This window comes from Topomyia yanbarensis, chromosome 1, assembly GCF_030247195.1.
Source record: "Topomyia yanbarensis strain Yona2022 chromosome 1, ASM3024719v1, whole genome shotgun sequence".
In the NCBI taxonomy this organism is placed as follows: domain Eukaryota; kingdom Metazoa; phylum Arthropoda; class Insecta; order Diptera; family Culicidae; genus Topomyia; species Topomyia yanbarensis.
In genome coordinates, this window is record NC_080670.1 from 137,897,345 (window position 1) to 137,911,393 (window position 14,049).

The following is a 14,049-nucleotide window of genomic DNA, read 5'->3' on the forward strand; positions in this document are numbered from 1 at the left end:
AAAACTTTACCCATTTTATGTATTCAAATTGCCCATTTTCGGAAGTTATTCGAGCTGTCAAAAATGGGTATTTTCTTGTTTCTAACAATGAGTACTTTTTATCCATTTCACAACTACTCGATGAGGTAATGTCAATGGGTATATTGATCTTGATAATGGGTGAAAAATCCTTAAGCATTATTTCAAGCGAGTTAACCTGCAAACTAAGGATCGTAGTGGAACACACTCACAAAAACGCGACGCGAGACGGGACACAACACTTATTGTCCTTACTAACTTTAAAAAAGGATTAAAAATTACCTTTTTGTCGACCGGTTTCGGGCTCGATGTTGTCCATCTACAGGACGATGTCCGACTGATTACTGGATGACACATACAATCATACTGCGTGCAGTACTCGTCGAGAAGAGAATTAAAAAAACACAAAAAATCACTGAATTTTCAGGTTTGTCAAGTGGAAAAGGGGTGATGATATTGGCGCGTCGTCCTCGTTCATAAGCACGTGTTCAGCATTGGCTATGTACATTGATTCCCATGCGTTCAGGTGTGCAGCTTTCCGTACAGTTTTCACGAGTTTTTTTTTATCTTAAATACGTTTATTTAGGCCCAAATGCTTTAGCTTAACGAGGCCGATAATTCATTTTTTAATTACATGTCACATGTTAGTGGGGGAAGGGAAAACCGTATTTAGGGGCGGCTTGCTCCCCTCTTATGTAAGTAAAGGAAAAAGGTAGGAAGTGGGATACATATTGTGTAATTGACATCGTCGTTTGCTGATTGATCATTGTGGCGGATATGCACATTTTGTTGTAGTGTTGTAGTTTCCAGCCTGTAATCGCAGGGGCGAAGGGAGGGTCGATATTTCGGATAATTATTGGCACTCTGATGCTGTCATGATGTTCTCTATATCATCTGCATGTGAGGTATGTCATGATGTTCTGGGTAGACGGTTATCAAGAAGGGTATGCACCGAAGACTCGTGAAGCAATGCCATATTGTAGATGCAGGGATAGGTTGGTGAGATTCTACTGTGAATGAGAGAGGGGAAAATGTATTAAACTTGGACATCAATGGTTTTCAAAAAGATATAGATAAGAAAAATATAGGGGTGGTCACGGCTTGCCAGGACGTCCCGGACTGGCACATAGGGTGATCTACCTCGGGCCCGAAGGGAATCTATTAGTTGGGACCTGGCAACACAGTACTCTGCGCACAGCCAAACAACATGCTCGATGTCGTGATAGCCGTTCTCACAAACACAATGATTACTTTCAGCAAGCCCTATACGACGGAGATGCGCGTCAAACGAGTAATGGTTGGACATGATCCTTGACATCGTACGAATAAAGTCCCGGTTCACATCCAACCCCTTAAACCAAGCATTCGTTGATACCTTCGGGATAATGGAATGTAGCCACCGTCCCAGATGCCCATTGCTCCATGAGGTTTGCCAACTATCGAGCGTCCTCTGACGAGAGATACTGAAAAATTCGTTGAAGCAAATTGGTCTTTCGTAAGTGTCGCCTTCTAATGCGCCCACCTTGGCTAAAGAGTCCGCCTTCTCATTGCCCGCAATAGAACAATGTGACGGGACCCAAACCAAGGTAATCTGGTAAGATTTTTCAGATAAAGCACTCAGATATTCCCGTATTTTCCCCAGGAAATACGGTGAGTGCTTTCCAGGCTTCGCCGCACGGATGGCCTCAATGGAGCTGAGACTATCCGAAACGATGAAGTAATGGTCTGAGGGCAGGGTGTCAATGATCCCGAGAGTATACTGAATGGCAGCTAATTCTGCGACGTAAATTGAAGCAGGATCATTGAGTTTGAATGAGGCAGCAAGATTTTCGTTGAAGATACCGAAGCCTGTGGACCCGTCGAGAATTGATCCGTCAGTGTAGAACATTTTGGTGCAGTCGACTTGATGGTATTTGTTATAGAAAATATTTGGGACCACTTGTGGGCGAATATGATCCGGAATTCCACAAATCTCTTCCTTCATGGATGTATCGAAAAATACAGTGTGATCAGAAGTATCTAAGAGATGAGCACGGTTGACGTTATACGTAGATGAATTGATGTTCTGTGCCATGTAATCGAAGTACAAGGACATGAATCGGGTCTGAGAATTAAGCTCGACAAGCCTTTCGCAATTTGCAATCACCAATGGGTTCAGAATATCGCATCGAATGAGCAATCGATATGAGAGGTCCCAAAATCGATTTTTCAGCGGAAGAACGCCCGCCAGCACTTCGAGACTCATCGTATGGGTCGAGTGCATGCAACCCAAGGCAATACGCAAACAACGATACTGGATTCGCTCCAGTTTGATGAAATGTATGTTCGCAGCGGAGCGAAAGCAGAAACATCCGTACTCCAACACTGATAATATCGTTGTTTGGTACAGCCTGATTAGGTCTCCTGGATGGGCACCCCACCATGTTCCAGTTATTGTACGGAAAAAGTTGATCCTTTGTTGGCACTTCTGTTTCAGATACCTAATGTGACATCCCCAGGTACCTTTAGCGTCGAACCATACCCCGAGATATTTGAATGTTGAAGCCTGAGCAATAGTTTGATCCATTAATTGAAGCTGTAGTTGCGCTGGTTCACGCTTTCTAGAAAATACGACTAGCTCAGTTTTCTCCGTGGAGAACTCGATACCCAGCTGGAGAGCCCAAGCAGACAAATTGTCCAAGGTATCTTGCAGTGGTCCTTGCAAGTCGACGGCTTTAGGACCTGTAATAGAGACCACACCGTCATCTGCAAGCTGCCTTAGCGTGCAGGAATTGACAAGACATTCGTCAATGTCATTCACGTAAAAATTGTAGAGGAGAGGGCTTAGACATGAGCCCTGGGGAAGGCCCATGTAGCTAAATCGTGATGTCGATAAATCGCCATGCGAGACATGCATTTGTTTTTCAGACAACAGGTTTAGCAAAAAGTTATTTAACATTGGCGAAAGACCATGCTGGTGCAACTTCTCATAAAGAATGTTGATCGAACTTGAATCGAAAGCCCCCTTAATATCCAAGAATACTGATGCCATCTGCTCTTTGTTAGCATATGCCATTTGAATTTCTGTTGAGAGCAACGCAAGGCAATCGTTCGTCCCTTTGCCTTTGCGGAAGCCAAATTGTGTATCTGACAGTAAGCCATTTGTTTCGACCCGATTATCGAGGCGAAACAAGATCATTTTTTCGAATAACTTCCGGATACAGGACAGCATTGCAATCGGACGATACGAATTGTGGTCGGAGGCTGGTTTTCCTGGTTTTTGGATGGCGATGACCCTCACCTGTCTCCAGTCATGTCGGACAATGTTACCCTCAAGAAACCTATTAAATAAATTCAACAAGCGTTTTTTGGCAGAGTCTGGCAGATTCTTCAACAAGTTGAATTTGATTCTATCTGGCCCCGGGGCTTTATTGTTACATGATAAGAGAGCAAGTGAGAACTCCACCATCGTAAACGGTGTTTCGTTCGCGGTATTGTAAGGCGACGCGGCGCGGTAGATTTTCTGTGCCGGGGCGGAATCCGGACAAACCTTCTTGGCGAAATCGAATATCCAACGGTTTGAATATTCCACGCTCTCGTTAGTACTGTTTCGGTTTCGCATACGTCGGGCCGTGCCCCAAAGAGTGCTCATCGATGTTTCTCTTGTTAACCCGTCGACAAACCGGCGCCAGTAACTGCGTTTCTTAGCTTTCATTAAATTTTTCATTCGCTTTTCTAATATCGCGTACACTCGATAACTAGCAACTAACCCGTCGTTCCGGAAGGTTTTATACGCGGCAGCTTTCTCCGCGTACACGTCTGAGCACTCTTTGTCCCACCACGGGTTGGGAGAACGTTTTTGGGTGTTCACGTCGGGTACTCGTTTCGTCTGAGTTTGAATCGCGCTATCGAGAATCGAGTTGGACAAAAACTTATATTCTTCCTCCGGGGGAAGTACCTGTGTTGAATCGATAGTTTTGGATATCTCAGCAGCGTAGCTCTTCCAATCAATGTTTCGTGTGAGGTCATAAGGAACATTGATTGGTGCCGATGGTCTTGAACCAGTGGTGATTGCAATTACAATTGGTAAGTGGTCACTACCGTGGGGATCAGATATTACCTTCCACTTGCAATCTAACCGTAGTGATGTCGAGCATAAAGATATATCCAGTGCACTTGCTTGCGCAGGTGGTCTAGGGATCCGTGTCATTTCCCCTGTGTTCAGAATTGTCATATTGAACTTGTCACAAAGGTCTTGAATTGTCGAAGATCGATTATCGTCGTATAGACAGCCCCACCCCGTACCGTGAGAGTTAAAGTCTCCAAGAAGCAGGCGGGGCGAGGGAAGGTGTTCAATCACGTTGGAGAATCTTCGATATCCCATCATGGCCCTAGGAGGAATGTAAATAGAAGCAATGCAAAGATCTTTGCCTTTGATTGTTGTTTGACAAGCGACAACTTCAATGCCTGGCGTCGAAGGGAGGTTGATTCGATTGAAGGAGTAGCACTTTTTGATCCCTAAAAGTACCCCCCCCCCCCCCCCCCCATATGAGTCTTCTCGATCCAAGCGGATAATGTTAAAATCGTGGAAGTTGAGGTTTATATTAGAAGTTAGTCATGTTTCACATAGGGAAAATGCATCACAATGATTGTAATTTAGCAAGTGTTTTAATGAATCAATTTTGGGGATAATACTTCTGCAGTTCCACTGTAAAACAGTGATCAGATCCCTGATTCCGTCTAATAAGTTAGCCATCGAAGGATACGATCGCTGTAAGGAGGGGCCATTGTTCAGTCAACTGTTTTAAAAATGTTCTTACTGTTGGTAGAATAGCAACCAGCAAGCTTTTCATAGGATCGGTAATGTTGAAAGCTGTGAATATCCAGTCCACAATGTCAGAAAATTTAAGGAATCCCGTTTTAGGTTGAGTTTCTGACAGTAAAATTGGAGCACTTGGGATTTTTGGTGCCCCGGGGAGTGCTGGGAACTCCTGGTTGTATCTCAATTTCCCAAAACCAGGAGGTATTATCTTCGGATTTGTACCAGCACTTCCAGTTAATAAATTATTTTTATTTTGTACCCTTGTTTGGGAGAACCTAGGACCCTTACGAGGAAGTTCAGGTGAGCTTTGATTAGGTCTTTTCCTAGAGTTTCCAAGCGGAGCCAAAGAATGCCCCTCGCAAGGGTCGTTAGAGGCGTTATCGTCAGTTGGCAAGAGAGCGAATGGGTTTTCGGAGATAAGTGGAACAGCTCTTTTAAGCATTTCTGCGTAAGAGCGTCTGGAGCGATTTTTGGCGGATCGCTTCAGTTTATCCGCGCGAAGTTTGTACGTTGGGCATGTCAAAAGTGCATGCGAATTCTCCCCACAGTAAACACACTTCTCAGCGGGCCTACTGCAAGTATCATCCGCATGGCATTCCCCACATTTACCGCACCGTTGCTTGTTGCTACAGTAGGTGGCCGTGTGACCTAGCTGCTTGCAATTGGAACAATTCATGACCCGCGGTACAAACAGGCGTACAGGTAGACGAGCTCCTCCCACTTCAACGTAGCTCGGAAGTGCAGATCCAGCGAAGGTTACGCGAAACGAGTCTGATGGATAGTAATTACCATCTTCGATGGACTTTGAGTGCAATTGCTTGCACTCCAAAATCTTAACTGATTGAAGGTTAGGGTCCTTAAAGCGGCCAGCCCCATCATTCATCAGATCATCGACAGTTAGACCCGCATCACTTACCACACCGTCGATCTCCACATCACGAGAAGGGATGTAGACGCGATACTCCAGCGTAAAGAGGCTATTGCTAACGATATCATTGGCCTGTTTCAAGTCAGTAACGACTACGCGCAGTTTATCTGACTGAACCTTTTTAATCTCGGTTACGGCCGAGTAACGTTTTGTCAGCTCCCATGCAACAGTTATGCTGTTTAACGGTTTATTTTTGGGCCGAAAGTATACCACCCAAGGACCAGTGGATCCATCCTGGTAAACCTTAACTCGGGGGGGCTGTGAGACATTGGGGGGAAGTGGATCGACCATAACATTATCTGTCTCAGTATCAGATATATGTTCTTCTTCCCCATAATATTCGTCTTCGGAGGGTGATCCTTCTGTTTGTTCCATTTTGTTGCGGGAGCAACACGCTCGACCGCACTGTTTAACTTAAATCAAAATGAAAAATCAAAAGCAATAAAAAGAGAAAAAAATCGATAAGAAAAGTAAAAAACGAAACACTTCACCAGTTGGTTTCTGACGAGCTGGTAGGTGAATTGATCCTTCGTTTGTTTTATCCGTCACCCGCGTGACCTTCACACAATAGAGCTGATATAGCTCGTCTAAACAAAGCCGTCTTTCAGGCAAGAAAACTGTTTAGTAACTTCACTGCACTACCTTTACCTTCGCAGGTAATAATTATCACTCGCGGGACTGTTTATTAGTAATGCTTTACTGCAGCCTCTGCCACAGCAAGCACCTTCGTACTACCGAAAAAACTAAACCACACCGGAGAGAACAAAAATCACTTGTTTCCCGGTACAAAGTTGGGTTACGAATGTTTTCACGAGTTTCGCACTGTCCCAGTCTATTGTGTGATTGTGGGCTATAGTGTGTGCTGCCACACTGGAGTCGTTGCCTCTTTCGTGGTCGACAGCATGTTTATGTTCTCGAATGCGGACTTTGAACTTTCGGCGAGTGGAACCTGCAAATTATCGCCCTGCATCGGAGTCCGTGGCGGAAACGGAACATTTCGGCAATGCTCCGAAAACAACGTCTGTTTAGACTACTGAGGATGTTGAAAATATGCGCCAGTTCGGCATTTTTAGAGCAGCCAAAAGACCCAGCCATCAAAAATATATCCAGTTGGCGGTTTTATTTTGTTAAGTAGTTTTAGAATAGGATTTCTATCTAGATTCCTATACTTTTATAAGGAAACAATAATGTGAAATGAATGTTATTTTGTTTTTTTTTTTTAAATTCAGAAATAATTCTATTCACTGATAAAATCAAGTACCCATTAATGCGTAGAAAACTACTCATTTTCAATAAAAGTGGAATAACCCATTAAATGGGTAAAGCGTTTGTACCCATAAATGAGTACAGACCTTGTACGTCAACCTAGGTATGTTTCACCCATTATTTTTCGCAGAACTGTAGCAACAAAATGCGTAAAAAATACCCATTCATGAAATTCGCGCCAGAATGAAAAATACTGTCAATAGAATTATTTCTGAATTAAAAAAAAATAAAATAACATTCATTTCACATTATTGTTTCCTTATAAAAGTATAAGAATCTAGATAGAAATCCTATTCTACTACTACTTAACAAAATAAAACCGCCAACTGGATATATTTTTGATGGCTGGATCTTTTGGCTGCTCTAAAAATGCCGAACTGGCGCATATTTTCAACATCCTCAGTAGTCTAAACGAGCATTGCCAAAATGTTCCGTTTCCGCCACGGACTCCGATGCAGGGCGATAATTTGCAGGTTCCACTACGATCCTTAGTTTGCAGGTTAACTCGCTTGAAATAATGCTTAAGGATTTTTCACCCATTATCAAGATCAATATACCCATTGACTACCCAGGTAACCAATAGGCATGCTAAATGCATCTTAACGGCTACTTGATAAGCACTTAAATCATATTAAATGCTATTTAAAGGTCGCTTTTGGCAAAATATACGGCTAAATTACTGCTGTGCCATGAAAATGCTTTTCTACTGCTGTTGTGCATTCAGAATGCTGCTTAGTGGCAAGAAGTTTTTAAACAGTTTTTCGAATGCTGATTAACAACAGTTATGCATAACGACTGCTAGCATACGGCAAGAAGCATCCGAAATGCAAATTTTACGCTACATAACTGCATACACTAATGCTTGTTGGTTACCTGGGTAGCGTTGCCATCATTTTTTACAAAAAAACTGGAAACTTTCTTGAAAAAAAAACTGGAAAAAACTGGATGCTCGAAAAAAACCTACTTCACCCTTGTAATGTTTAAATCAACGATTCAATGAACGTAATTTTAAGTAAACACGTATGTTCCATACCTTGTACTGAAAATTTGTGTCGGTTTTTTGATATTGTTGTCCAAATTAAAAAAAATATTAAAACATTCGAATTTGCTTGTAAGTGTAATAGTTATAGCCGAATTTTACTGTTTTGAAAGTTTCAATGTTTCCTAAAGTTAATACCATTTGCTAAACTTGAGGATGCGCTTAAACCTTTCTTACGATACCACTATAGCAATTAGCTGAGAATTCTACAAATGTTCATCAAAATATTTGGCACAGTGTACTGCCACCTTTATGTTTGAGTAAAATTCATTTGAAATCGAATCAAAATGTACATTCCCGACCCGTTTTACTCACAAGTGGTATAAAAAGAGTTCAGGTTACGGTGGATTAAAATCTTAAAATTAAAAAAGTACTCATTGTTAGAAACAAAAAAATACCCATTTTTGACAGCTCGAATAACTTCCGAAAATGGGCAGTTTGAATACATAAAATGGGTAAAGTTTTTTTACCGTGTTGACAGTATTTTTCATTCTGGCGCGAATTTCATGAATGGGTTTTTTTACGCATTTTGTTGTTACAGTTTTGCGAAAAATAATGGGTGAAACATACCCAGGTTGACGTACAAGGTCTGTACTCATTTATGGGTACAAACCTAGGGGCAGATCACTCTAAGAATGTATAACAAATTTGCATCAAATTAGAAAAACTGCATTTAATTTTCATTTTTGCATCAGCTTGGCACTCCCTCGCAGAAAAGTTTGTTTAACAAACGTCCTACGCTGATCCACTTTGTTCGACGTTTTGTTAAATGTAGGGCTAGTTCTTCTGTAGGGTTTTGACGTCTTATACGCAACGCAAACCACATTGCAGGCAACGCAAAAACATTGCACGCAACGCAAAATACATTATGAATTTCTATTTTGATGGAAATAAATGCATTTAATTTCGCTGATTTTTAAAAATGCATCACAAGTGATCTGCCTCTAGGTACAAACGCTTTACCCATTTAATGGGTTATTCCACTTTTATTGAAAATGAGTAGTTTTCTACGCATTAATGGGTACTTGATTTTATCAGTGCAGTCAACTGGCGTCCCTATATAGTCCTATATATCTCTACATCGAGCAAAATTTACATTGAATTTCCATAAAAACGTCTTATGACTTTCTGACAAGGATTTTAAATGGATTTTATAAATCTGTGTTATGATTTGGAGGGGAAATTTTCCAAATCCATCTCTTAATATTTTCATAAGACAGTCTTATCACAGAGAACAGACGTCCATCTTCAGCATTCAACTTGTGTAAAATCTCTAACGGTTTCGAAGGTAGTTTGGATATCTAAACCAGGTGCGCTACTGTCGTCATGTTTTTTTGTGGCTGAGTGCGACAGAATTGACAGCGGTTATTCCTCTACCCAGTCAAACTAGTCCGAAACCAAGAATCGTCTTTTCATCATTTTCCTGATGGGAAGGATTGGGGAAGTGGTAAGGTTAGCGGTAAGGAAAACAACGACACAGGACAATTAAAACGGAGCATTCTGCACCCCCGGAGTGATGCTGAACGATCTGCAGGTGCTACAACAGCAGGAATAAAACTTCCAACCCCCGGAGGGATTTAGAACCTCTACTCAAACAGTGAGCGGATATATCAACACCCCCGAGGGGATATTGAGATAACAGAACGACAACACCCCCGAAGAGATATTGTCATTCAAATACGGCTAAAAACTATAGCTCTTTTCCACACTGGGTTAGGAACAAAAGCATATCCTTAAATTTCAGCTCTCTGTACATAGGATCATCTATGTATGGAGAACCAAAAAACCGGATGCGCAATTGCATTAATACAGGGCAATTGCATATCATATGATATGGTGTTCCGTAATCGGATTCACAAAGATCACATGAATAATACTCAGCGCGCTGAATAGTAGCCATGTGATAATTGAGTTTGCAATGTCCAGTCAGTGCCCTGACCAGAATACTGCAGTTGTGCTTGGAAAAATGCAACAAATTTCTTGACATTTTCGGACTCACATCCGGCAGAAAAGCCTTTGTTTGAACGCAAGTTTGCAAGCTACGCCAATGGTTGGCATGTTCGAATGCAGCCCAAGAGCGAATCTTGTGCTTTATCCAACTTATTGACAGTGGTAGAACTGGTTCTGGAGCAACGAAATCAGTCGCAGCGCCAGCTCTAGCCAATTCGCCCGCCCATTCATTTCCAGTAATACCGGAATGACCGGGCACCCATAGAAGGTAGATAGCATTTGAAATGCTAAGTTCTTCGATTTGAGTTCGACATGCGATTACTAATTTCGATCTCGAATCTGCCGAACTAAGTGCTTTCAGGGCAGCCTGACTGTCAGAGCAAAAATAGATTCTTTTACCGCAAATTCCCTGTTTAAGTGCGGATTGTACGCCACACAGAATCGCAAAGATTTGTGCTTGGAATACGGTACAGTATCTACCAAGCGAATGAGATTGGTTTAATCTCATCTCATGACAATAGACACCAGCACCGGCTCGGCCCTCCAACAAAGAACCGTCCGTGTAACAAACTACGTATTCTTCAAGTTGTCGCTCCATCCAGCCAGACAGCCATTCCTCATGAAGAGGAATTCTCACATTGAAAGTTTTAGAAGGAAAACTACATGTGAGTGTAAGGTCACTGGGAGCAAGTGTATATTCATCCCAAGTAATTATTTGGGGCCACAGTCTTGGGTGGCTAGTTACACGATCTATTGGGTTACTGTTCCAGAGCCCAGTAACCTTAAGACGGTATGCATAAGAAAGTGCTTCTTGTTTCAGAAACACATGTAGTGGTTTTATGTTCAAGAGTGCCTCGAGAGCAGCAGTAGGTGTTGTCGAGAACGCACCAGTTATCGCCATCAAGACCATCCTCTGAAGATGGTTTAACTTTGATTGGATTGTCATGACTTCTCCCTTCTGCCACCAAACAAGGCACCCGTATGTCAGTATTGGTCTAACAATTGTTGTGTAGATCCACTGAATGTACTTGGGTTTGAGTCCCCAAGCTTTGCCGAAAGCCCGTCTACATTGGCCAAAGGCCATGCAAGCTTTCTTGATCCTGAAATCGATGTGAGCTGTCCAATTAAGTTTTGAGTCGAGAATTACCCCAACGTACTTAACTTGATCTTCGACAATAATTTCAGAGTCAAAAACTGCAATGGACGAGCTCCGGTTGTAATCCTTCGTTGCATGAAAAGCACCATTGAGGTTTTATTTGGATTAACTGATAGTCCAACATGAAGACACCACCGCTCAACAACACATAAGGTTTGTTGCATCAAATCAAAAAGTCCGTTAATGCAAATACCGGTGATCATTATATGATAATCATCGGCGAAACCATACGTCGGAAACCCAAGCTCATTTAGTCTTCTCAACAAGCTATCGGCGACAAGGTTCCATAGAAGTGGTGACAGCACACCACCTTGAGGACATCCGCAGACACTCAGTTTCCTCGTCTCTACTTGTCTTAACGATGAGCACAGATGTCGGTTGCTAAGCATTGCGTGTATCCAGTTCGTGATATATGAAGGTACTCCATGATCTCGTGCTGCTTCCAAAATGAATTCGAAAGACACGTTGTCAAAAGCACCTTCAATATCGAGAAAAATTCCTAAACTTGATTGCTTTTGTGAAAAAGCTTTTTCAATGTTGTAGACAACATTGTGTAACAGGGTGGTAGTAGACTTCCCCCGCTGATATGCATGTTGCATTGCATGCAGCGGGTGCTCGCCTAAGCTACCATCCCGAATGTAGTGGTCGATTAAACGTTCCACTGATTTGAGAAGGAAGGAGGTCAGACTGATCGGTCTAAAGCTCTTTGCCTCCTCATAAGTGACGCGGCCACCTTTGCGAATGAATTTGACAGTTATTTCCATAACTGACATACTTCAAACCCGCCGGATGCCACGCGGCCTCTAGGCTGGTTTTGTCCGGAGAAAGATAATAGAGTTATCAACCTCCTAGTGGACCACAGCCAGTCAGTCATAAGTGATTCTTATGGATTTCAATAGTTATTTTAGCTCGGTGTATCTCTACATCGAGCAAAATTTACATTGAATTTCCATAAAAACGTCTTATGACTTTCTGACAAGGATTTTAAATGGATTTTATAAATCTGTGTTATGATTTGGAGGGGAAATTTTCCAAATCCATCTCTTATTATTTTCATAAGACAGTCTTATCACAGAGAACAGACGTCCATCTTCAGCATTCAACTTGTGTAAAATCTCTAACGGTTTCGAAGGTAGTTTGGATATCTAAACCAGGTGCGCTACTGTCGTCATGTTTTTTTGTGGCTGAGTGCGACAGAATTGACAGCGGTTATTCCTCTATAGGGTATACCCAGTCAAACTAGTCTGGAACCGGTTCGGACTTCCAGCATGAATTCCAGCTCAAATGCATCAACCGATAGAGTCGGAATCGGTTGTTTTCTTTGAGCAAGATTCCATACTGAATCCAGTCAGGATTTCGAACCGGTTCCGGAATGGATTTGACGGATAGTTCGGATAGGTTGGTGTGGCGGATCTAGTGTTTATCGTTTATTAATTCAAATGTTTACACACGTTTTTTAAATATTTTTGTTCGATCATGGATGTCTGTTCTCTGTGCTCACAGTAATTTATTCAATAACATAAAAACAATTTAAAATTTTGTAGCAATTTGACTGAAAATCTCACTTCTTTTGTTTCAAACAGCGGTAGTCAAAAAGTGCTGAAACTATTAACTCCTGGTTGGCCGTCCAGGCCAGTACTGAATTCATAAGAAAGAATAATGAACTTTTCACAAAAGTGACGTTTATGAAAAACAAAATACAATTTTATAGAATCAATAACAGATCTCATATGGGTTTCATGAGAAAAACTTATGAAATTCTTAAAGGCATATATTGGAGCGAAGTCATAAGATTGTTTTATGAAATATATTATTTGTACGTCTATGGAGTGCATGAATAAAGATAAATGAATTCATAAGCCTGCCTATGACATTCTAAAGCTTTTTCCTCTACCCAGTCAAACTAGTCCGGAACCGATTCGGACTTCCAGCATGAATTCCAGCTCAAATGCGTCAACCGATAGAGTCAGAATCGGTTGTTTTCTTTGAGCTAGATTCCATGCTGAATCCATCCAGGATTTCGAACCGGTTCCGGAATCGATTTGACGGATAGTTGGGATAGGTTGGTGAGGCGGCGCTAGTGTTTTTAGTATATTAATTCATATGTTTACACACGTTTTTTAAATATTTTTGTTCGATCATGGATGTCTGTTCTCTGTGCTTTTAGTTTCCTGAATGTTCCGCGTCGACTCTACAGCTACTAGTTCCGAGGCATGATCTTTTATAATGGTTTTAATCGGCGTTAAACTCCACGTTCTTTTACTTGAGAATAACTATTTTTTTCACCCGAAGCTTTAAAAATTTAATGGTTACTCACCAGTTGAGTTAATTCTACTAAAATTGAAACTCATTTTTTGACAGACTGCCTCTATTTTTGAAATTGAGTGCCTTGAACTCAAATTTTGAGTAGTTTTGAATGAGCGTGTAGTACAACCAGTAGGAATATCGGCTGATTTTACTTAGGAGCATCTCAATTTTACTGAGAAGCATCTCAATTTTTGAAATAAATTTAGATAATACTGCAGTGATTACATATAATACCTCGTTGCTCAAAAATTACCATTGGGTAAGCCTAATTAGAAATTCTAATTCTCTAAATAATAAAATTTGGCATAATGCTTAATTGTTCGTTAATCTTGAAAAATCACAAGTAATTCCATTTGTACTAATTTTGTTATTTGAGTTTACTTGCATTCTACAATTCTCGACAAACATATGATTACGGCCTAAAAGCCAGCTGTCAAAATCCACTTTGAATGGAAATTCCAGCCAAACCGTTACTAGTCGAACACAGTTCATAACAGTTTATGAAAGAGAAAACTTTTCTCTTTCATTTACTACCAACATCTGTGATTGGCGTGTAACGGTTTGTACGGAATTTCCATTCAAAG